The following is a 26,581-nucleotide window of genomic DNA, read 5'->3' on the forward strand; positions in this document are numbered from 1 at the left end:
AATATTCTCCAATATTTCCTTCTAAAAGTTTTAAAGATTTGCTCTTCACTTTTATATCTTGATCCATCTGAAATTAAATTTAGGAAATTGGGAGAAGTGGAGATCTATTTCCAGTTATTTTCCACACAGATAACCAATAGTTCCAGCATCGTTTTATTGGTTAGACCATCCTTTTCTCTCTGATCTTCAATTTTAATTCTGTCAAATATTATTTCTGTATATGCAAGGATCTATTTCTGAACTCTTTATTCTTTTGTATTCGTCTGTTTTTCTCTGCCAGGGCCAAACCACATTGTCTTATTTGCTACAGATAATTAAAGGCACCTTATTTCCTCTGTACCTCCACCACCTGATTCTTTTTCAAAATTGCCTTGGTTATTCTTAGCTCACTGCTTTTTCATAAATTCTAGAACCAGCTTGTCAAAACCCATACAAGTTTCTCTCAGAAGTTTGATTGGAGTTGTATTGGGTTTATAGGTTAATTTGCAGAAAATTAAGTATTCTTATCCATGAATGTGGTCTATTTCTCTGATTATTTAGGTCTTCTTTAATGTTCTTTTATAAAGCTCTATAATAAACTCTTATATAACTTTTGTTATATTTATTCATAGATACTTTATATTTCACATTGCTATCATAAATAACATCTTTTTAAAGTTACATCTCAAAGAAATGCGATTTGATGTAGGTTGGACTTATATCCTGCAATCTAGCTGAACTCTTTGCTAGCTCTGATAATTTTTATAATGAAGACACAGATAGTAATTAATCTGTCCCAAATCAGACCCTGAATAAGCATCTACCTTTCTGTGGGGGAGTAGAAATAATGTCAAAATGAGAATTTGCATGGTATTTAGTTCAAGTTTCATTTTCTACTTCTCTGAGTCATTTGTTTGTAAGATCTGAAGGATTTGTTGAAAGACTCCTGTGGGCTCATCTAAGTGCTGCAAGGTTTGGTGAAGGAAGAGAGCGTATGCAAAGAAGTGTGGAATCATCCCAGAGAAGGAAGGGACCTTGGAGTAAATCTAGTCTTCCCCATCTTAAGTATCACAAAAATTTTTCTGAAAGTGTCCTCTATGAAGCCATTTATCCATTCAACACATATTCTTTGAGCACCTACTAAAAGGCAGGCCCCATACTGGATGTTGGGAAACAGCAGTGAGCAAAACCTTCAAGACCCTTACAGTTTACAGAGACAGAGTGTAGTGAATAATCACACAAATATATAACCATGAGTGGGGCACAGTGCCATGAAAGGATAGAAATGGGGCTCTGAGAGTATGCAGGGTAGGATGGGGCGACCTGACTTCCTGAGGGAGTGGTAGAACAGTTCTAGGCCCTGAGAGGAAGAAGTCTGCTGTGGCCAGCTAAAATCAAGCTGGAAACCCACTGGTGTTAATTCGGTGCTAAGATGCACATGCATCATCTCATCTAACCCTGGCAGCACGAGGACTACTACTGTCACCCCCGGTGGGGGCACAATGAAGCCGAGGCTTGGAGAAGTTAAGAAATCCACTCAAGCCTACGCAGTTGGCTCAGTGGTAGAGCTGAGATTCCAAGCTGGCTGGTGTAAGTCTCAGCTACCGTGTCATCCTGCTGTGGGTGCGGGTGGGAGAACAGGAGTGAGCCCCCCTGACAGAATGTGAAAGCTCCTAGTAAGAGGAACAGAAGTGGGATGTGAGCTGTGAGCCCTGGACCAGGAGGCTGGCAGGTCTGCTTTCAATCTCAAATCTTCCGCTCACCCTCTCTGTTTGGAAGACATCCTTCGTCTCCTCCAAGACTCTAGGATGACTATACACATAACTTTGGAAAAGTCATTCAATTTCTCAGAATCTCTGTTTCCTCCTCAGTAAAACCAGAATAATACTTCTCAACTGAGATGATAGCTACAGAAGTGTAGTGTGAACTTTAAAGAGATTTACAGACACCAGTGGTCACTAGGATTACCTTCTCATGAGGCAGTCCACTCTTCTGGGGCGACTCTCCACGTCAGAATGTGCTTCTTCCTCTTGATCTGAGATTGGCTTCCCTGTATCTCCCTTCCACTCTGATCAGAGCTTTAGACACTAAACCTCATCATGTTGCTCTGTCTCTCCGGTGACAGAGCTTCAAGCCTCAGGGACAGCTGCCCAGCCCCCATGGGGGTCTCACTTCATGCTGGACACCAGCAGCTCCTTTAAGCACACCTCAGCAGGTGGGCATGCTGCCCTTCGGCCTCTCTGGAGGTTCCCCGGATTGACAGTAGCTGGGTTAAAATGTGGCCCACAGAGCCCAACACAAGACTCCAGGTGTCATCTGACAAGCTCTAAGTACAGTGGACTTGGTTTGTCGTTAATCCCAATTCCCCAGTACTTGCCTGCAGCGGGGGTCGGGGGGACTTCAGGATACACTTTACTGGGCTGGCTGAGGGCTCTGGATGTGCGTTTGAGGAACCAATTCACTTTAACACGACCTCCCCCTGCCTTCCCAAAAGAATACATGCTACCTACTCTTACAGGACTTAAAGAAAGCAAAATGTATAAAAAATACAGGGCATTTCAGATGATTTAAATAAGTCATAATGAAAGTACCCAAGTGGACCTTCCCCTCATTGCCAAAGTCACGTGGCTTCATTTCTTTTTCTTTTCTTTTCTTTTCTTTTCTTTTATTTATTTGACAGAGAGAGCACAAGCAGGGGGAGCGACAGGCAGAAGGGGAGGGAGAAGCAGGTTTCCTGCTGAGCAGGGAGCCCAATGCAGGACTAGATCCCAGGACCCTGGGATCATGACCTGAGCCAAAAGCAGCCGCTTAACCGACTGAGCCACCCAGGCGTCCTCACGTGGCTTCATTTCACTTTTAAAAATGCCTCGTAATTTGGGGAAGATTTTACTTGAAATGTGACAGGTTTGAATAAAAACATAAATTTGGGGCAAGGTGTCAGAGTGAAGGAAGATGGGGAGAGTTTCCGCTGACTTTTGTGGAGCAAGGAAAAAAGTTCTTTTAAAATGACATGATGCTGTTTTCCAACATCACCTCAAAAAATGAGTTCCGACGCTTCTGAAACTTCAAACTTAATGCCAAGAGTCTTTGATAAAGCGAATGTGTTGTCTAAGTAAGTCGAGAAATAAAAAGTGAGAGAACCCATTTCCACCTGTGAATTCCTTTTTTTTCAACCTGAATTTGAGAAGACAACATTTATTACGTCCAAGGTGGGAATACCTCAGGTGGGTTGTTTTTTGTTTTGTTTTTTTATCACTGATATTTGCCACAAATCTACTAACTAGAAACCAAGATATTTGATTAAATTTTAGCCCAGTGGAGTGCTTAGGTAGTTATAGATGAGGTGTACATAAAACCAACTGTAGTAGCCAGATACTTTTCCATAACATAAAACCCAGAATCAAGTAATGAAAAATTCCCTTTGGCTTCATTTCCCAACACACTGTCTTCACATTAATAGATTTTGTGCGTGCTTTCTCTTCTCCACTGGTAGCATTATGACATTTTCTTTTCCATGCGTTTAAGATTTAATAACAAAGTACAGTCAACATAGCATTTCTGAGAGCTCAGACTCCATTACATATGCTTCTGGCCAGCTAAATAGACTTCTTGGAGGAGATGCCAGACATGTGTGATGCTAATTTGGTTGAACTAAAGCAAGATGCTCAGAAAAAAATGATTTTTGCTTAAACCAGTCCTTCTGGCCTTAGCAAGTCCAGTTGCCCAGCCACTGACTGCCTTGGAAAATGGGCTGGGGCAGGCTGTGGGCCTTGGCCGTTCGAGGTGATCTACCCCAGATACTCCCAGAAAGGGACTCATCAGGGAGAGAAAGGTGAAGCTAGATTTCGGATGACCCCAAAGCCAAGTGACCCCATTTCAAACAAAGGCATGTTCTCACTAATAAGTTGGGTACTGGGGACTCAGGCTGCATTTTTCCCACAGAAGTATAAGGGCTAAATACCCAAGTTTTAAATTAATTAATCAATTAACTAAGTATTTACCAAAAATATATCATGGTCATCCTTTCAAAGCCCATGACCCACAATGCATCTCAGCTAGAACTGGAAAGGTTTTTAGAAGCTGCTCTTTCCATGTCCACACAGCTAACAGTTGGCCAAGTCTCCCCAGGGGCCCAAGTGATATTTGAAGAAAGCTGCCACGCTCCCCTTAAACCTTTGCTTTTCTAAGCTAAACATCCAAAGGTAGCCAATAGGACAGTGGTTTTCAGACCCTTCTCTAGGGAGGGATGTCAGTCCTGAAATGTGGAGCTTGCAATTTGTCATAAAGCTTGAAATGGCCTGGGCTGGGGCAGGGAGTGCCTGGCTGTTAGCTCCCTTTCTCCTGGGACTCTGTTCTGAGGTAGAGGAGAAATGCATTTGCTTTGGGAAGTCCCGTCTGACCACGAGGTCGCCTTTGGTTGGGCAACCCACGCTCAGGGACACGTTAAAAGCAAAATGTCTGCGATGGCCCACCACCCCTGATAGTTACCCGTGGCAGGGTGAATTCGTAATGCGAAGATGGAGAGGAACGGGATACACATGTAGGGGAAGTCAGCTCAGCGCTGGGCATCGAGCTCCATGCTCCACAAACCGAACCTCTTTCTACCGGCACAGGGAACCTAGGAAGCAAGTATCATTTTAGTTCCTGTGTGTATTTGTTTGGAAAGAGTTTGGCTGCAAATAACAGTCAAACTGAAGGAGGAAACCTGAAAAGATAAGAATCTATTTGCCTTGTGATGTATTTTGCAAGTCTGGGGTGGGCAGCCCAGGGCTTGCTGGGAACCCTGTGAGGCCATCAGAGACCAGCCGTCTTTACAGGAGAAGGCTTCATCCTCATGTGTTACCTCACGAACACAGGATGGCTTGCTGTCCCTTTCGGCGTCATATCCACCTTCTAGGGGGAAGAGGAGAAAAGGCAAAAAGGCAAAGGGAGCTGTTCATGCAGGCCCAGGCTGTGCTTTTAAGAAACAACCTTATTAGCTGTACTCAGTGATCTCTCCTTAACAGCTCATGGGCCAGAACTTATCAGATGGGAGCGCGAGACGATGAAAAATTTTATCTGGACACATATCAGCTCCAGACAAAACCAGGGAGGGTTTTATGGGTAAAGAAAAATGGGAACAGGCTCTGGGGTAAGCAGCAACAGTCTGCCACTCCGTGTTGCAAATGAGAAATGGAGCCCAGAGACATACAGTAACTGTTTCATGTCCACAGGCTAAGATGGTTAGAGGATGGTCGAGCGGAGATTCGAAGCCAGGCCCCTCGAGGTCGAAAGCTCTTGCTCTTTCTATGGGGCCGCGTGGCCTCGGAACATGGCACAAATCGTTGTCCCTTCCTAACGCTGTACTTTCTAGCTCCAAATCATTTTACAGATGGGGAAATGGAGGCACAGAGAGACTAAGAGACTTCAGTACAGAGGACTTGGACCCAAGCAGTTGCTATAAAGAAGAAACACAGCAGTAGCAACATTAGTCTGAACACTTAATGTCTCTAGTACAACGAGAGAGAGAGAACGGGAATAGGAAGGGTGGTGTGGAGAACTCTGAAGAAAAGGGAAGAAATGTGAATTAACATGAGCAGGAAGGAGAAAGCAGATATGAAGATTGATAGCAATTCTCCCTGAGCCATGAGCTGTTTCCAACCACATAGCCGGCATGGGATGTGGGGAGAGCAGAGATCCTGCCACTCAACCTGACACTTGCCGGGAAGGGCTGATATGAGGCTATAGATCAATACATTAAAAATATATGTAATCAAGGGGCACCTGGGGGGGCTCAGTCGGTTAAGCGTCTGACTCTTGATTTCGGCTCAGGTTGTGATCTCAGGGTCGTGGGATTGAGCCCTGCATGGGCTCTGCACTCAGCATGGTATCTGCTTGGGATTCTCTCTCCCTCTGCCCCTCTCTAAATATATAAGTAAATAAAATCTTTAAAAAAAATATATATGTATACACACACACACACACACACACATATGTATGTAGTCAATTACTGAAACCCTGTGAATGGTTTCAAAGTTCTTCAAGTTGTACGCATTCAGTTATTCTGAAGAAACTCATTTTGGCTTTAATGCTTTCAATGTAATGACCATACAGATTTGGTTTATATCGGAAATACCCATTTGTAAAATTAAAAAAAAAAAAGAAATACCCATTTGCCCTCCAAAGTGGTACCTAGGCAGAGACAGACAACTCTAAAAACACCAGGCTTTTATTTAGTGGGAGCTTAAGAGGGACCAGGTGCTGTGATAAATGCTCCACATTTGTCACCTCATTCAGTCCTGGCTCATCTCTGGGGAGAAATTTCCTATTTTCCTCACTTTTCAGGTGAGAACCCGTGAGGCTGAGTGAAGTAAGTGACTTGCCCCCCAAACACAGGCCTACGTAAGGGGCCGGGCGAGGGCCGTCATCTGGGTCTGTCTGCACCCACCGTGGCCCCGTCTGGGTGTGCTCTGGAGCCGGCAGGCTGGAGACGGGGTCAGGGCCAGCAGACGTGCAGGGGGAGAGCCCCCCTCCATGCACTAGTGCAGCTGAATTTTGGAAGCTAAATGAGAGAGAGTATATTCTTCTCTCCTCATTTATTTTTTTAATCCAGCCCAACATGTTAGCTTGTAGAGATATTTTTAGACTACAAAACCAGTACAGTTCTGAGGATTAAGCTGCCTTAATTTCCTCAGACTTCCCTCCATCGGGCAGACAGGGCATATCTTTATGTAAAATTAAAAGCTAATCAAAGTTAAAAAAATTTTTTTTTTCATTTGGCCGTAAAGTTGCTTTCTTCCAGTTGTTCACAAATGAAACAGGCTGTGCTCGTCTCTGAAAACCAGGAAGCCTGGAGAGAAATTTACGACTTCCAGACAAAATTTAGAGGTTGGAGGGTTTAGCAGTTCGCAAGGAACACAGAGCTAAGCCTGTGAGAAAGGCTGTTCCGAAGGTGCTGGCCTGAGGTGCCGAGGGCTCTTTGCAGAGTCCCCGACGAAGCTCCTAGGTGTCTGGAAGGGGAAACACGGGAGCGAGCGCTTGGAAGGCACGTCTGCGCCAGGAGCCCGTGTGCCCCCAGCCTGTGCACTTTCCCACAGGGATGCGCTCAGCCGGTGTGGGAGCCACGCATCGCCTGTGGGCCATGGGCTTTGGGAGCCTTCTCCTGTCATTCCCTTCTCAGGGAATTAGCCAAGATTTGTCGCCAACAGCCTCTGCCCCATTTTCTCTCAGCTCCTAGTCACACTGCCATATATGGAAATCCTTATCACAGAGCTAACTCCCCGGCTAGGACATTTTTGTAGGAAGTGTTCAGTGTGTCGTGGGCTTTATAAGCTAAGTAATGCTAAGGATGGAACGGCCGCAGCAGTAACTGTGTGTGTGTGTGTGTGTGTGTGTGTTTAAATAGCCCTTACCGCTGCTAGAACATCTGTACCAAACTTAAGCTCAAGGTTTCATCCATTTCGGTAATTGCTGGATAGCAAAATGAATTTTAACTATTTAGAAAGGCATGCTCATAGAGCGCCTGCGTGGCTCAGTCGTTAAGCGTCTGCCTTCGGCTCAGGTCACGATCCCAGGGTCCTGGGATCGAGCCCCTCATCGGGCTCCCTGCTTGGCGGGGAGTCTGCTTCTCCCTCTCCCACTCCCCCTGCTTGTGCGCACTCTCTCTCTCTCTGTGTCAAATAAATAAATAAATAGAAAAAGAAAGGCATGCCCACATATTGCTTAGAAGCAAAGCAGCAAGCCATGATAGGAGATTTCTCCCATAATAAAGGATTTCAAATCCCCTCCACAGGCGGGCACTTTCTTGGGCTAGGCAGCGACCGCACAGAGGCAGACGGAATTACTCGGTCACCAGGTTAGTCCAGCTTAAATAAACAGAACAAAGAGGAGCCCTGCGCAGAGTGGACGTTCAGCAGATGCTCTCGCCTTGCAGGGAGTGTGCAGGGGGCCAGGCGCACGCCCCTCTGGCTGGCTTACACTTATGCGATGAATTATGCCGTTAGTTCAGAGAGTCGTCACATCTTTTTGTCCTCTTGCAACTAATTCCTCTTACCTGAGGTGCCAAAGGGCATGTTATTTGCTTGAGAATACACAGCTAACACCACTCCTGATTCAAAAACTCTCATTGGCTCCCGTTATTCAAGTCCAAACTTTCCTTAGAAACAGAATTTAGGGGGCGCCTGGGTGGCTCAGTTGGTTAAGCGACTGCCTTCGGCTCAGGTCATGATCCTGGAGTCCCGGGATCGAGTCCCGCATCGGGCTCCCTGCTCGGCAGGGAGTCTGCTTCTCCCTCTGACCCTCCTCCCTCTCATGCTCTCTGTCTCTCATTCTCTCTCTCTCAAATAAATAAATAAAATCTTAAAAAAAAAAAAAAGAAAGAAAGAAACAGAATTTAGGGTGTAACCGTTAAAAAACATTTAGACAGTCAGGTACCTGTGGGCAGCGCCAGAGGGGGCAAAGGTGAGTAAGACATGATCTTGGAAAGATGTAATATAAGCAAGGGAACCTGTCATGATACAAGTAATTAATAATAACAATACTGGTAATTGCAGTAATATAAGTATCTTAGCTCAGGCTACTGGGACAAAATACCATAGACTGGGTGGCTTCAGTGCAGACACTTATTGCTTGTAGTTCTGGGACCTGGAAAGTCCAAGATCAAGGTACCAGCTGATTCAGTTCCTGGTGAGAGCCTGCTTCTCGGCTTGCGGACAGACAGACACCTTCTAGCCGTGTGCTCACATGGCCTTTCCTCGGTACGTGCGTGAGAAGGGAGATGGAGATGGAGAGCTCTCTCTTCTACTTCTTCAAAGGGGCACCAGTCCCATCTTGAGGATCCTACTCTCAAGACCTCATCTAAACCCAGTTGCCTCCCGAAGGTCTCACGTCCAAATACCATCACATCAGAGGGTAGGACTTCAACCTGGGAGTTTGCAGGGGACGCAAACATTCAGTCCTTCACAGTAAGTGAGGGAGGAAGGGAGATGGACAGGACCAGGCAGCACTGAGGTGCGATTAGATTTGAAAACACATCTTTGCCAATGGTCTCTTTTCCATTCACTTGTTCTGGGTCTATGTATAGCTTCCTCCTGCAACTACTGGTACCTCAGAGAAAAAAAGGTAGGACGTGTTTGTGATCTCTGTCAGACTTTCAGTCTAAAAGGCTAAAAGAGGGGCAGAGTTATAGATGAGGCCAAGGTTGTGGGGGAGGAGGTTGAGGTGGGTGGGGGGGCTCGTGAAAGACCAACACAATGTCATTGACAATGGCCCTGGAAGGTATTTTCCAAATTCCCTTCAGCGAAGACGGGTTGCTTATGCATTTTTAATGACATTTTGTACCCAGAAAGTATTTTTTCTGAGATGTTTGAAATCTTGAGACCTTCTTCAAACCTGGATCCCCAGAGCTAGTGGGGTAGTTAACATACAAGTGAGACCGATCTCCCAGACATGGTAGGAGATCTTTTATATAATCAGCGCCATGTTCTTGGAGTCTAGGTTGCCTTCCCGCCTGTCTGCCACTGGCCTGGGGATGAATGTTTTTGCTTTGCTACAGGAACACTCACTCCGGGCGCACTTCATCTGTGTGGAGTCCTGGAGCAGGCAAGTGACCGTGCTCAGGATAAAACAGACCGAGAGAACAGCCCGGTGCTTTAGTCTGGAGCCCAGACACATAAACATCCTCTGAAACACCCACTGCCAACCTTTGGTTTGGGACCCTTTATGCATTGTACCTCATCGGCTTGGAGAGTTTCAAAAATAACTTAAATCACCTTATGCAATTTTTTGGTCCTAAGTCGGGGGGGGTAGGGTGAAATGCTAAGAAATTGTTGATATAGTTTGATCAGTCAGAATGACACAAATTAGCTGTTTTCTTTTAAAGGCCTAGTACTGCGTCCTCCCCCCCTCTTTTCCCCTCTTTCCCTCCCCTTCACTTTGAACACGTACCATATGCTGGCACTGCCCTAAGCGTAGAAGTACACAAATGATGACGGCCTGGGATGGCACCTGGCCTCTTTCATTCTATAAATAGCTATTGTATGTGCCAGGCGCTATGCTATGTAGTGGAGGGAGATACTGCATTAAACAGGAAACACAGATTTTGTGTCATCCGTATATAGTCTAGCAGGAATGATATTGGATAGCAATTAGGAGTGTTGCAAAAGTCATGAGTGAAAAGAATAGAGTTCCATGAGGGTGTATAACAGGGGGACCAGATTGGGTGTATTGAATGTATGGTATCAAACAGTTGGTGATCCAGAGGAGGAGCAGGCCAAAAGTGTTTAGGACACGCTTTTCACTTAAGTAAGCTCCATTTTCAGTTTATACTCCATCTTCCTAAAATTAACAGATTAATAATAAAAAATCTATTCAGTCAAATTATTTTGATTTTGATTACATGAGTCAAGCAAGCAGTCTGATAAATAAATGAGTTAGTTGCTCAAGATTTAAGTAAACTTAGTCTAGGGATGATTGACCTTTTGATATATATTTACTCAAGATTGACTTAAACTTCTAAGCTCCTATAGCAGCCGTGGTCGGCAGAATTCTAAGATGGCTCCAGTAATCGCATCCCCCTCGTTCCCAGTATATGTCTTCTCCCAGTTATTCAATCAAACACTAAGCTAGGTAATCTTGCAAAGAGATTTTGCAGATGTAATTAAGGTGTCAAATCAATTGACTTTAAGATAGGGAGATTATCCTGGGCCAGAGGGCTGATCTAATCAGGTGAGCCCTTGAAAGTGACAGGGTTCTTCCTGGTGAAAAAGATGCAAAGAGAGACTAGATTCAACCCTGGCTGGTTCTGAAGATGGAGGGGCCATGTGGCAAGGAATGCAAGTGGCCTTTAGGAGCTGAGAGCAGTCATCAAAGAAATGGGAAACTCAGTCCTACAACCACATGAAGCTGAGTAATGCCACAACCACATGACTTTGGAAGATGACCTTGAGCTTCCAAGGAGAACAAAACCTTGCTGACACCTGAGCAAGACCACAGCCATGCCATGGATAACCTTCTGACCTACAACACAGTGAATTAATAGCTGGGTGCTGTTTTAAGCCAGTAAGTTTATAATAATTTGTTCCATAGCAATACAAGCTTAATACAGCAACTATTCTCTTTCCCTGCTCAGCACTGTTCCCTTCAACTCCTTCTAACTCCAATCTTCCTGACAAAAAAGCCTGGGCAAGTGACCAGGCTGGCAAATCATCATCCCTCTTGCCTCTGGGCATAGCAATTGGCTCAGATGTTGGACATGTGACCTGAGCTGTGCAACAGTGTCTCCACATGTGAATTTTTGAACTTGAAGAAGAGAGCTAATTTTCTTCTCTGGTCCTGAGCTGTAGGAATATGAGTCCCTGAAGCCATTGTCCTTTGACCATCTGACCCATGTCCTTTCAGTGATTTCATTACCGAGCCAAGGCACGCCCTTTCAAGTTAAGCTAAGTCATGTGTAACTTTTGTCTTTGGCACCCAGGGCCCTGAACAAGGCAGCTAGAGAGGAGCAAAGAACCATTAGCTGGAAGACACCAGTTCTGCTTATCAGACAATATAAAACATAGATGTGCCTCTTTGCATATAACCTGGGTTTTGATTTTTTCTTTTTCTTTTTAATCAGTGATGAAGGACATCAAATGAGAGCAAAAATAAATGCTAGCTCAACTGTCCTATTATTAAAGCTGCAAGGGAACTTAGATGTCATCTGATTACGGTCTCTCATTTTCTACATGCCAAAGCTCTCTGTGCCAGAGAGGCACGGCTAATTAGGGAACAAGCTGGTCATTCCAGAATCATTGGATAAAAATGACCCAGGTTGGATGAAAAATGATGCTGCTTGCCTTTAATTAGTTTTTCTCTTCTGCTCACCAAATTTTCTGAAATTGTGTCTATTGAATACTGTGACTTTCAGGATTCGTATGGTATATTTTCAAGTGAAACCATCCAGTTTCTGGAACGCTGATAGTACCTCAATTTGTCAGGATGATTTTTATTTGATTCCACCGAAAGTGGTATAAAACTATCTTCTGGTATACACTGTTAGAAGCTTAGCCTGGGCACAACCTTATCTTTGTGAAGACTGCATGAAGATAAATGCATAAGTGGTTATCCTTCTTGAGTACAAATATAAGTAGTTTCCATAGATCTGTTTACAAATACTAATGAGATGAGTGTTTTCCAAAACCTGGTTGAATGACATCTTTGACATATTAAAATTATCAACTTCTTATGCCATTTGTACATAGAATCATAGACTGTTAGAGCTGGCAATGGTCTTTGAGGTCATCAGACCCAGCCCCCCATTATTCAGATAAGGACAATGGGTTCCAGAGAGGAAGAGGGTCTTGCTCAAGGTCAGATTCTCTCTATTGTAAAACATCAATAAGCAGTCTGCAACGCCTCTAAAAGACATGAATGGAGAGAAATGTTTTCTTTGAAATTTGCATTTTATGCATGTATGTGAACAGAAAAAACAAAGTAGCAAAAATACAAAGATCATTCACCATCCGGATTTTGGTGTAACTTGGAAAATCTGTTTCCAGATTAAGAAAAATCTTACCAATGAGATAATAAAATGATCTATTTATTATAAATCTAAAAATTGAGTAACTGGGAGAGAAACACTGTTATTGTGAAAATTGGTGCCAACTTATTTTTAAATATTTAGAAAACATCAAACTGTAGAAAAAAATAAGAAGGAAAAATTATATCTTCACTACGCAACAGAATGAGTCTTTAACATTTTTGGTGGTTTTCCTTTCAATTTTTTCATATATGTAGGAAGTTTATGACGATGACAGTCACAAATATTTTCCCATGTGATTACATCTTCTTTATAAATATCTACTAAGTGCATGTGATATGCTTTTCTTCAGCAACTCACAATTCTATTATGGGAATGCTGGTTTTAAAATAACCTTAAGTGAGCATCTTCCTGTATAAATATCTTTTTCCATATTTAGGATTATTTTCTCCTCCATAAAAGGAATGTCTGGGTCTGTTTTATAGTAGGTGCTTAGCTCAATAGATATTCATTTGAAAAAATGACCTAAGTATATTCATCAGAACAGCCTAGGTGTGCTGTGGTAACAAGCAGCTCTAGTATCTCAATGACCTGACTAAATAAGAATTTACTTCTGAGTGATATAAAACGATCTCTGAATTTGCTGTCTTCTCCATAGGGACTCAGCAGTCCAGACTGTTCAGTCTTTGGCTTCACCATCTCAGCTGAGGCCTCCTCTCTGACTCACATCCTCAGAGGAAGGTTCTCCATTGCTTCAGTGCAGAAGGGACACACAACACCCCTGCCCACTACCCATTGGCCAGAACTAATCACACGGCCATGTCTGACTCCAAAGGAGGTGAGGTCCGGCCAGGAGGTATCCTCTTCCCACACAATGGAAGGGGGGGAGCCCTGAAATTCTCTGTTACATCAAGGTTAAGATTATCAACAAATTGTTTCCTTGGAGAGTCACACCAATTTACATGACCATCAATTCACACGAGAAAGTCCTTTTCACTACATGGATTTACTATACTCATTGGATATTACTCCTTTAAAAAAATCTTTGGTGGGCGCCTGGGTGGCTCAGTCGTTAAGCGTCTGCCTTCAGCTCAGGTCATGATCCCAGAGTCCTGGGATCGAGTCCCGCACCGGGCTCCCTGCTCAGCGGGAAGCCTGCTTCTCCCTCTCCCACTCCCCCTGCTTGTGTTCCTGCTCTCGCTGTCTCTCTCTCTGTCAAATAAATAAATAAAATCTTAAAAAAAAAAAAATCTTTGCTACAGCGATGGGCAAAAATATTTAATTTGGTTGACTTTTTTGTTTAATTCATTCATTCGTTCACTTAATCAACTAGTCAACAAATACTTAGCAGTAAGTAGCATTGACCCAGGCAAAGGGCTACAATGGTGAACACACAGACATGTTCCCTTCTTCACCGGCCTTATAATCAATGACTGGTGGTAGTTTCTCTTTCGTGACCCGTTTCTACATACCTTGCCTGTGTATGGTGAGGGTTCTTTGCATTTTTCTCACTGGGTCGCTTGAGGTCTTTCTACAGTGAAGAGAGCATTTCTTTGTTGTATTTGCTGCAAATGTTTCCTGCAGGTTGCCTTATAATCTTAATTTTGGTGGTGCTTTTTTTAATAGAATTTTAAAATAGTCTATTCAAATTTACTGATTTTTTCCCTTATGATTTTTACTTTTGTTTTTGACTTTAGAAAGTGCTAAAAATGGTTATTTTTAAGTTTTCTTACAGTTTTTCTTTTTCTGGAAACCACCTTGTGAGAAAACACACACACACATATGATACATATAATTATGTTACTCTTTTAATAAACTGATTATACATAATAATTATACCTAGTTATACATAATATATATTATACAATATACACATACAATGCAATATACATATTATACATATCTGATTATACATAATTATATATATCATATATATGTGTGTGTTTTCTCACAAGAGAAAAATCATAAGAAAACTCAGATATATATAGTATATACATACTCAGAAATACATATGTGTACTCTATAATGTGTGTGTTATATATAAATATCACTATATAATATGTGTGTGTGTTTTCTCACAAGGTGGTTAATATATATAATTATATATTATATAATACATAAATGTACATAGGGAAGTCAGTGAAGAATCCAAGACTGTATATGCAGATTATGAACACAGGAGTTCCTTCAGTAGATCCTATGCTCTCCCACATCTGTTGGTACAACCTTCTCTCCTCTTCGGGTTCCTACTTTCTCTTACCTCCACCTTCCCCACTATATTTCTGCAGTGTTTTCCTTTCAGCAACCTGTCCCCTTTGAAGTATTAATTCACAAGAAACAAAGACCTTGCTTCTGTTGGGGTAACTGCATTTTAATTGGGGTCTTTAGTCCCTTAAGAGACCGGGATTAATTTTCAAAGGAGAAATTTTCGGCACTGTGACAGTCAGTAAGGGAGATGTTTTGCTCCAGGAACTCCTGACCTGTTCTCTTCCAACCACGCCACATCCGGCTTAGAGAGATCAGCCTTGAGTAGCACCTACCAAGATCTCGTGCTGTTCTTCCCCCAGGCTGACGTTAAATCCAGAGCCCAGCTATCATTTGCTTGCCCTGTCCAAAGTTAGCTCTACTGGATGGCCTCTTTCACGTTTTTTATATTTTCCCTGAAGACTAGCTTCCTCTCCTGGCTACCCTACTTTCTTCTTCTTCTTCTTCTTCTTCTTCTTCTTCTTCTTCTTCTTCTTCTTCTTCTTCTTCTTCTCCTTCTCCTTCTCCTTCTCCTTCTTCCTTCTTCCTTCTTCCTTCTTCCTTCTTCCTTCTTCCTTCTTCCTTCTTCCTTCTTCCTTCTTCCTTCTTTCTTCCTTCTTTCTTCTTTCTTCTTTCTTCTTCCTTCTTCCTTCTTCCTTCTTCCTTCTCCTTCTCCTTCTCCTTCTCCTTCTCCTTCTTCTTCTTCTTCTTCTTCTTTTCTTCTAAGATTTTATTTATTTATTTGACAGAGAGAGACAGTGTGAGAGGGAACACAAGCAGGGGGAGTGGGAGAGGGAGAAGCAGGCTTCCCGCTGAGCAGGGAGCCTGATGCGGGACTCGATCCCAGGACCCTGGGATCATGACCTGAGCTGAAGGCAGATGCTTAACAACTGAGCCACCCAGGCGCCCCTACTTCTGTCACTGACCCTAACACTGAGGCTCAGAATCTTGGTCACTTGTAGTCCCTTGCTTTATTCACTGCCCACCAACACTGCTCGGACATCCTTGTTTCTGCACTCTGGAAACATCTTTCACCTGGAATGCTATTCCACTTACCCAGAGCCTCACAGGCACAGCTAAGAGTAACCCTTGCTCTTCTGACCCCACAGAGGACTTGTCTATGCCAGTGGTCTCCAAAGTGGGGGTATATGGTGATCCTTTGAGGTGCAACAAGAAAGTAGTAGACATTTTGCTTATAAAATTTCAACCTTTTAAAACTTCCATCATTGTGTGTTTTTAAATAGACCTAATATATTCATTTAGAACTACATGACCAATTCTTATAGATTTTAAGACATACATTGCTTCATGTTTTAATGTCTCTCATATTGAGATGTATTTTACAACAGATGCCTAAAGAAAGCCTTATGTCCCAATATAGTTGGCAGCAATATTTTTCTTTCTTAATGAGACATGAGATAATGATGTCATATACAATTGATAGTGTCTTGAATTCCATGAAATATACATATATTGGGTGTGCTTGCTCAAAGAAAGTTTTTAACTAATGGAATTGCAAAACGAAAAGAAGCTTGGAGGCCACCCAATCTATACAACTCAATTCTTTCCTGTTACACACTGCCTCAAATTAATGATTCACTCATACATTTGTGTGTCTGTGTCATTGTGCATACTCTTATTATACACTTGATGAAGTACCAACCATGCGCCATTCTTCTTTATAGTCCTTACAAAAACTTGCACAGTCTGGGCCAAAAGCTCTCAACCCTATCTGACCCAAGGCCTCTTTTATAGCTAATATTTTAAATGTCCTCTTTACTATCTTAAAATGAAATTCACATATAAGTATTAGAAAAAGAAGACCATATTGTATTAGTTAGGGTACACTGATTGCTAAAACAAATGGGCCCTATATTTAAAGGCTTACACCGATAGAAATTATTTCTAGCTCCTATCGTGGGACTGGCAGATAAGTAATGTGTGGGGAAGAGAAAGGGACATGGAGTGTGGCATATAGGAGATTTTCATGGGCCAGGCCCGGAAGTGGCTGGTCACACTTTTCTCAGGTGCCATTGGCTAGAACTCAGCCCATGACCATAATAAGTGCAAGGGTGGCTGGGAAATCGAGTCTAGTTGGGGGCCCAGAACAGAGAGGACGACATAGCTTTTGGTGAGCATCTAGCAGTTTCTGCCACAAAATACAATACTCCGTTATTATAGAGAAATAAAAGAAAAATAATTGTTAAGAAAATAATATGATTTTCATGATGTAAATCCTTAGGCACGGCCGCACTAGCAGACATGAATGTAAAATGTGTCTTTCTATATGGGGAATCATGTGAATGTGAAGGCCTGGAATGCAGTTTAAGACAGGTATGTTGTCTTAGTGACTAACGTGTCTTTCCCATTTTACCATTACTATCCAACAGTGGTATTGCTTCTGGTAATGAGAATTCCCGAAATGGTAAAATTCTGAACAAAGGGCAATTTTCTCTTTATTTATACAGCTGACACATTCCTGGAAAACCCAGTGCATACGAGAACTCTGCAAAAAATGCCTTCCATTTATGTGTACAATAAAAATGGTCTCTAGGCTCACATTGTTATGAAGAGTTATTATTTTTTTTAACCCACATGAATGTCCAGTGGGACACTAGGAGGCCATGAAAGATGAAGGATCATCCTTCGCAGTGGATGCTCTTCTGTCTATTGCAAGATGTCTAGCATCCCTCACATCCTCCCACTAAGTGCCAGTAGCACCCCCCAAATCATATGACAACCAAATACACCTTCACAACTTTCTAAAACATCCTCTGTGGAGAAGTACGACTTCCACTGAGGACCTCTTCCACTCAGTAATGCTTATCCAATTCACTCATGGATGCATGAACAAATGAACAATTCACCAATTCTGGCATATTGCTGTAAAGCAAAATTATGGATATTTGTGGAATGCCACCATCGTGCTCTGCTAGGTGACTTCACATACACTATTTCATTTAATCCTCATAACCATCTTGCAAGATTAGTATTAATATAAAATGAGCAAAGTGGGGCTTTGGAGGTGAAATGGCATGTCTGCATTCATGTGGTGACTAAGTATGTGAGCAACTAGGATTGAAATCTGAGTCTGACTAGAGAATCAATCCTATTTCCACTGATATTGGGATGACCATATGTGTAAGCCTGTTGTCCAGAAGTGATGATTATGAGCATCCCCTTTCATTCTCAAAAGAGCCCCTGTTTGGGTAATAAATTACATGGTCACTGCGAATATTATATGCTGCTATTGTGTCATCACTATTTATTGAATGAGAAGATCAGGGCAAGAGTGGAAAATGACATTCTGCTGTCTCAGGCATCAGTGGGATGACAGAGGATGCAGAATGGGTTTTCCTCTTTCCAAGTCATTATCGGTGCATTTCTGAAATCATCCGTGGAGGTTTACATTTGTTTATCTTCTAGTTAAACAATTTTCTAAATAGTAGGAAAACAAACATTTCATAGATATCCAGTCTTTGCCCATCAGCCAGGATGGTGTTCTTCACCTTCAAGTAAGATGTGTTGCTCATTGATAAAGTGAAAGATGAAATGCTCTGAAGTCTGAGGAACAGCTAGAAGTGTGGGAAGATGAGCTGAGGCGTTCTGAGTGAGGTATTGCACTCGTGTTTGCTTTGTTTCCATTTACTGGTCACAGTACCGAGCCAGAGAGAAACCCTCTTTTCCATTTTTAAAAGTCAGAACCCATCTCTATCTGTTCCTGTTTCTAAAACTTTTTAAACAAATCACAGTTTTAGAAATGTCACATGCACACGTTTGGTCTCAGAGTTATGGAAAAGGACTGGAAATTCCCGGGGTGATCTGAACATTCAAAGACAATACTGTACTTCGCTGGGAGTACTCAGCCCTTGTGCCTTTCCCATGTTACTCAGGCACACTGCTATCCCCAACTTTTGTTTTAGCTTTCCAGGCATTTTGTTATTTTCTCTCCAGGTCTGCAGCTCCCTGTCAGGGGCTGGTGAGACAAAGTGGGTCAGATTATCCTCTACGTCTTATGCTAAACATCCCCAGAACCCACCTAAATCCACTTAGGCCCTTCCCCAGCTACATCACCCACAGCCCTCGTGGGTGCTCTGAAGAGCCTTCTGGTTTCCCAACAAGAGCTCCAATATCGAGGGTGTCCCTGCTGAGCCAAAGTCCCTCTGGGGCATGTTTCAGACCCAGGTGGGGCAAGAGGTGGGGAGGAACAATCTGGACTGTCCCTGGTTTATCTGTTGCCGTTGCCAGGGCTTGGGAATGATGCTTGACAAACAGCACAGCATCCCATTACAGGCTCACACTAAAATTCTAAAATTAAAAAAAAAAAAAAAAAGAACAAATTGAGTCATTGAGAAATACCTTCCTGTTGCAATTGCTTCCTTCAACTTCTGTTTTATCTCAGAAGACAAGAGATTATACCGGAAATGGATACAAATTATTAAAATTTCCCACTCTTCAAGTCTTTGGAGTGGAGGAGTAGGTTCATGAAGACTACCCAGGGAAACCTTAAATCCTTAAATGGTACTTATGACATAAATCCCCCCAAGTGTGGATCTTAGACTTTTTGTTATATAAAGACAGGTTGTCTTGCTGAGGCCATAGGCAAATACACTTCATAAATGCTATCCTTCCTGCTCACCACACCCATGGTGGTCACTGTTAATTGATTACTTACTCCTTCTTGCTAATTCTCAATTTTCCCTTCTGACCTAGAGTAAGTGCACACCCCTAAAGAGGTGGATAGTCCCAGAATCTATTAACCAGGAAAGATGTAGCCCTTCATGTCAGAATCTGGAAACTTAGTGGATTTTGAGCACCATAGGGCAGATCTCCTGTCTCTCTCTCTTGCCCCGTGGGTGTGTCTTGAGAAGTCTAGCTATGCTGGAGTATGCCAGGTGGGAAGGGAAAGATGTGGAGATATCTTCTGGGCAGGGAGACCCTGGAGAGGAATGCAAGCTGGAGATGAGTAAGTTACACATTGTAGGCCCCATTCCTTAGCCAGAACTAGCTTTCTGAGTCTGTTTTCTCTTTTGCCATCCATGAGCCTCAAGGAAAATTCATTCATCCAACAAACATTGAACATCTATCCTGTGGCTGTCACTCAGCTCTGATCTGTAACATGGGGATGGATGACTCAGATACGGTCGAGGGAAGGCAGACCTCTAACAGTCACTTATTCTCACTTATGTTCAAATGAATTTCACTTTCTGGAAGAGCATAGGCTTGTTTGGGGGCTCATCTGATTAGGCCAGGCCCACCCAGACAGGCTCTCTTTTGATTAACTCCAAGTCAATCTTTAGGAGCCTAATCATGGGTTTATATCTCATCATATCTCCAGGTTCTGCCTACACTGAAGGTAAAGGAATTGTAAGGGCGTGTACGCCAGAGGGCAGGAATCTTGTGGCTATCTTGGAATTCTGCCCACCACAGACTAGCAGCCTCAGCATTCCCTGTGGGATAGACAGAATGAGGCTTCTGTTGGGACTGCATAACATTGCAATTCTTCCCTCTGCCACTCCGACTTCCTTTATTCCCCACAGATGATAATCTCCAGATGACCAATAAATTTTGTGAGCATGAATCTCCGTGAGTCTGTTTCCCAAGGAACCTGACCTAAAACATGAGGGCTCCTGCACCAGCGGATTGGAGGGTGCGGAGAATGGATTGGTAACATTTAGAAAATCTCTGAGCCAGTTATCTTTGAGCCTCTACTGAAAAGGATGGTGACAGAGCTGCGGGGCTTATCTCTGGGCTGCCAAGTCAGGAGCAGCGCACGGATCATCACCGACAACCACATTACCCAATGGTCTTCCTCCAGTTTCCACTTGTTTTTAAAGTTGTTCCTCTTTTATCGTCATCCTCGAGATGACATCATAGTTACTTACACTGAGAGCTCGCTCTGTTTCAGAAACCACGCAAAACATTTCACTGACCACCTACTGAGCCATCCTGGCAGAGGGGCTAAGAGTCCCAGAGGTTAGACTACTTACTGAATGCCAGCTTCTCCATTTGATTGCAATATGGCTCCAGTGACTTAGCTTTCCTGAGTCTGTTTCCTCATAAAAAAAAAAAGCCCCGGTCTCCTCTTTTTGATAGAATAACCCTTCATGGAGAACTCTTAACATGTGCTTGGTCCAGAGCAAGCATTCTGAAAGTTTCAGTGATTTCATAGCCTCAATTTAATTCCTAGGACAACCCTGCAAGAGGGCTTATCACTGAAGGAGCTGAGGTTCAGAGAGGTTAAGCAGCTTCCTAGTATCCAACTAACAGCCAAAGAGTGCCAGGGGTAGGTTTTCAACCACGTTCCTTCGGACCACAAGTCTTAGCCCTTAACCGTGATTCCATGTTAGTTCACCATGGTGGGTATCAACAGGAGCGAGGAAGCCAACACGGCCTTAAGCACAACACAGGAAGAAAGAGAAAATGAAAAAACCCACACAGAGTCTCAAAATCTCTGGGAAGAAAACGCAGGTGTGAGTGGGTTGCAGCGGGTTCACCTGAAGGGTATCAGGATTCTGAGCCTGAATCTTTGGGCTGGTTTGTGGTTTCCTAAATGGGGGAGTGGAAATCAGAGCTTTTCTTTTTCAGAGAGCTACACTGGGCAATAGCTCCTCAAGAGAATGTTATGACAGATCCGTGATCAGCTCCTGAGTTCCCTTTCTAAAACCTGAAAAATTCTGAATTTTGGATGAAGGCTCTGGGGCCTTTTTAAATGATCTCTGACCATTTTTTGCTACTTACCAGAGCAAAGCATACAAACACACCAGATTTCATTCACAGAATGACCTTTGTTGAGAGAACCTTTATCCAAGAGCTCTTCAGAGGACCCTTACTTGCCACAAGGTGGACTAACAAGCCCCAGGCCAGACACACCCACCCAGCCCGACCTGAAGGCAGGCCCAGGGATCCTTAGGAGCTGCTGCCCAGTCTTTGACCGAGGACGAAGGCTTTCAACTCCGCACTGTAGAATTCTCCTGCATTGTTTTCCATGCCCCGAGTGCTGATCCTGGTGTGATTTTATGGTGCTGTGGTATTTTATAGGGCTGAGGGGGTTGAGGGTCCAGAGGAATACTGGGCCTGTGGATAAAGGTGCAAAAGAGAAACAGGTATTACGCCCCTTCTCGACCTCCAGCTCCTTTCCTGGAACCTCAGGGGATGGCAATCATCCATTCATAGTATTTCCCACATAATCCCAAAACTTTACATATTTTGAATGCACAAATTCCACATCATCCTCCCACCTTCTTCACTATTTATTTAAATGAGATGAAATGCTCAATGAGATACAAACCTGGTCATATTTAAAATGACAGATTCAGAGCTGCAAAAGGAAGAGTACCTCCATATAAATGACCCGTGTCTCCAAATTTCTGCCGAGTCTATATTCTAACATTAAAACCCTATTTTAGCTACTTTGATGTGGGGCTGAATGCGTGAGCATCATTTCACCACCATTTGTTTAGCTGTACTTTGGCAAATGTCAAGTCCAAGTCTGTGTATTTGGACTGTGGTGGACAAAATGAGGTTAGCAGCCTCCCGATGGGCTGTCTGGCTGACAGCCCCTCACTGATCTTCACTCCATGAGGAATTGCATGACCCCTAGGGAAGCATCACTGAATAAGGCCTCTGGTCACTTTCTTCCCCTCAGGATAAATATCAATGATCAGCCAACACAGAAGATACTCACCACGACTCCAGCTTCAGAGCTCACCCTGAGAGCAAATCAGTGAACACTTGAAGAATTTAAAGTAAAAACAAATTAAAAATATTTCTTTGTTTAGTCACTTCCAAATTATTCTCAAACTTATGAGCTATCCAGGGCAGTGTCCCATTCAGCCCCTTCTCACTGGTTATCTACCTTTGGTCAACAAATAATCATTGGTGATTCCTTTTCCAATACATGGATGGGAAGCAGGGAGGAAGAAAAACAAAACCGGTTTCTCCTTTGAGTTAAATTCAATTTTACAAACAAACTAAGCATCTACTAATGGCCAGGTATTCTGCTGGCACTATGGAGAAAGGGACTACGAATTACAGTCAAGGGAAGGGGACAGACTGGTTGATTGACTTTCAATGACGAGAAATTAGCACAAGATGCTACAAAAAGATATGAAAGACAAGGGATAGTCACTCAACTCGTCCTTGATGGGGATGGCAGAGGATCAGGGAAGGCTTCCTGAAGGAGGTGATAGCTATTCCAAGTCCTGAAGATAGAATAGGAGTCATTCAGGCAAATGTGTGAGAAAGGGATGAAGACATTGTATGCAGAGAACAGCTTATGCAAAGGTTCTGAGGCAAGCACATGGTATGAATTATATATATTTGTATATGTATTTTACATGTCATTTATTTTATTTATAGACCAATTGATTTTTAAGCTACATCCTAGGAGCATTTTGTTAATGTCTGAAGTACCCTAATTAGCAATACACATTCCACAATGTTTTGTAAGCTCTGATAAACTCTAATTGGAAATCTACAGTCTAGGGTAGCTTCTACATGAGCTTCAGCAATTTTCCTCTTCACCCCCAGCTTTAATAAGCTATTACTAACTTATATGAAAGCTTAAGATGTACAATATGATGATTTGATAAACATATACATTGCAAAATGATTACCACAATAAAGTTAGTTAACACCTCATCCCCTCACATAATTACCATTTTTGTGATGATAAAATTTAAAATCTACTCTATCAACAACTTTCAAGTATATAATACAGTATTGTTAATTATAGTCACCATGCTGTACATCAGATTCCCCGAATTTATCTTCTATCTGGGGGTTCATACCCTTTGACCATCTCCCATTTCTCCCACCCCACAGCCTCTGGCAACCACCATTCTAGTCTCTATTCCTGAGTTCTATGAGTGACTTATTTCACTTAGCATGATGCCCTCATGGTCCATCTATTTGTCACAAAGACAGGATTTCCTTCTATTTTATGGCTGAATAATAAATTCCATTGTACATATATACCATATTTTCTTTATTCATAAGTATTCATTTTCTCTATCTATTCAACTTAGGTTATTTCCATGTCTTGGCTATTGTGAATAATGCTGCAGTGAACATGGGCATACAAAGATCTCTTCCAGATAGTGATTTCATTTCCTTCAGATATGTACCCAGAAGGGAGATGGCTGGATCATATCATAGTTCTATTTTTATTTTTTTGAGGAACCTCCATATTGATTTCCATAGTGGCTGTATAAATTTGCATTCCCACCAACAGCATATATGGGTTCCCTTTTCTCCACTTCCTCACCAACCGTTGCTATCTTTGTCTTTTTGATGATAGTCATTCTAACAGGTGTGTGGTTTGATTTTCATTTCTCTGATGATTAATGATGTTGAACATCTTTTTGTGTACCTGTTGGCCAGTTGTATGTCTTCTTTGGAAAAATGTTTCTTCAAGTCCTTTGACCATTTTTAATTGGATTGTTTGGATTTTCTTGCTACTGAATTGTATGAGTTCCTTATGTATTTTGGACACTTAGACCTTATCAGATAGATGATTTGCAAACATTTTCTTCCATTCGGTAGGTTGCCTTTTTATTTTGCTGATTGTTTCTTTTGCTGTGCAGAAGCTTTTTAGTTTGATATAGTCCCACATATTTATTTTTGCTTTTGTTGTTTGTGCTTTTGGTGTCATATCCAAAAAACTCTTTGCTAAGACCAGTGTCAAGGAGCTTTCCCCTTTGTTTTCTTCTAGTAGTTCTGCAACTTTGTATCTTATATTTAAGTCTCTAATCCACTTTGAATTAATTTTTGTGAGTGGTGTAAGATAGGGGTCCAATTTTACTCTTTTGCATATGGTTATCTAGTTTTTCCAAAACCATTCATTGAAGAGACTATCCTTTCCCTGTTGAGTCTTCTTAGCTTCCTTGTCAAGTATTAGTTGACTATATATGTGTGGGTTTATTTCTGAGTAGTACTTCAGCAATCTTTATCTTCCATCAGCATTAGAGGGTCTGCTCATTGTGTAATGGGTTTAGAAATTATTTTTTGTTGGTGAAATAATTGGTGCAAAAGATATGTGGGTAGCCCGAAATACAATACAGGTCTTCCATGCTTACATGAACACAGTGTAAGAATTTTTCAAGTTCAACACCTTACACTCTTCATAATGGCCTGCCAAGCCACAGACTCCACCTTATCTGTGTGCTTGAGGCTATTGCCTGCTTTTGACTAGAATTCTGCCACTAGAATATTATCTCATCATGCAACAAAGTGTATGTCAGAGGGCAGAGATTTTATCAAATGTAGAAAAAAAGATTATGCATTATTATAATGCCTGCTTATTAATAAATGTTTGTATGTGTAATAGAATTTGGTCTGGGTCTTGCTTTCAATGCAGCCTACACTTACCCTTTAGTTGGGCAGTCTTAGTAGAGCAAATCTATAAGCCTCATCACTTTTTAACTATGGTAGGCTACAGATACCCAGCACAAAGAACCTGATAATTATAAGCAGCCAAATTGGCTGGAGTCAGATTTCCACAGCATGATTCCTTTGTTTGTTTTTAACAGTGCTAGCCATCCATCCCCTCCACTCTAGGGAGGGAGTTATCCAGCGTGGCTCAGTTCAGCTGAGCAGCAAGAAGGACAGAATTCCATGGAAAGGAGCCTAAGTTCTACCAGGAAGACAATGCCAGTTCTGACAAATCTACTGGGTGATGCAAGGACAAAATAAGGCCACTTGGTGACTGGGAGAGCTGAAAGCAGGGTGGAAAGAGGTGTGAGGCACAGGTTAGGGTGAGTGACTCGGGACGGAGGCTGTCACCAGCAGGTGATTACCAGAACACACCTTTGTCAGGGTGCCAAAACATATTGTGTCAGCTTAAAGGAGCCACACACAGCTGAACACCAGTCAGCTACCCATGGCCAAGCTTATTACCTATTGCTTCTCCACTCACCTCCTCTGAGTTTACTCTGCCTCCTGTGCTTTTCTGTTCAGCTAATGGCATCACCATCTACTTGAGAATCATCCTGGGCACCTCTTGTATCATCTCCCTAATTTTAATCAATTGCCAAATCAGAAAACTTCTCCCAAGTTGACTCCACCCCCAACTGCCTTGGTTCTAGCCCTCATCACCTCTCTGTGGGACCAATGATGCAGCTTACACTGCAAGAGGATCCTTGCTGGTCTTCCTGCTTAAAGTGTTCCCCTCTCCACTCCTGCCTCTCTCTAGTGCTCATTAAAGCCCTTTAGAAGCTCTGCATCGTCCTTAGTAGACCAAATTCCAGTGCAAGGTGTTTTAGTGTGGTTTTATCACAAGTGATAGGAACTCAAGTAGGACTATTTTGGGTGAAAAGGGGAAATTTATTTGCTTACGTAGCTGAACTGTAGGAAATACAAGGGTGTGCCCCAGAAATTTGAATCAGGGGCTCAAATGCCATTGGAATTTTTCTTTTTCCATTTCTCTGTGTATTATCAAGCATTATCTTCTTGCCCTTCTCCACAAACCTGGACCATGATCCATGGCCACTTAACAGCTCTTGTCTACCTAGTTGCACCATTGGAGTAGGAAAGGCTCCTCTTTTTTTCAATTTCAATTTGAAAATTCCTAGGGAAACCTCTTATTGTTCTGGCTAGGATAGTGGGCCCATCCCTGGTCTAATGAATATGGCTGCGATGGGCAAGGAAAACTATGATTATCATATATGCCCCCAATCAGAGGCCAAGAGCATGATGTGCCATCCATATTGATGAAAATGGGTGCCCTTGGATAATCTAGCTAAGTTCTGGCCATGAAAACATGGCCCAGATAATTCCCTTTCTGGCTAGCTAACCCCCAGCAGTATGGCATAGGAGTTAAGCCCTTAGGCTCTGGAGCCAGAGAGATGTAGGTTCAAATCC

The sequence above is a fragment of the Mirounga angustirostris genome, unplaced genomic scaffold (assembly GCF_029215605.1).
Source record: "Mirounga angustirostris isolate CCGP_5_RB_7025 unplaced genomic scaffold, mMirAng1.0.hap1 SCAF_4, whole genome shotgun sequence".
Taxonomy (NCBI): Eukaryota; Metazoa; Chordata; class Mammalia; order Carnivora; family Phocidae; genus Mirounga; species Mirounga angustirostris.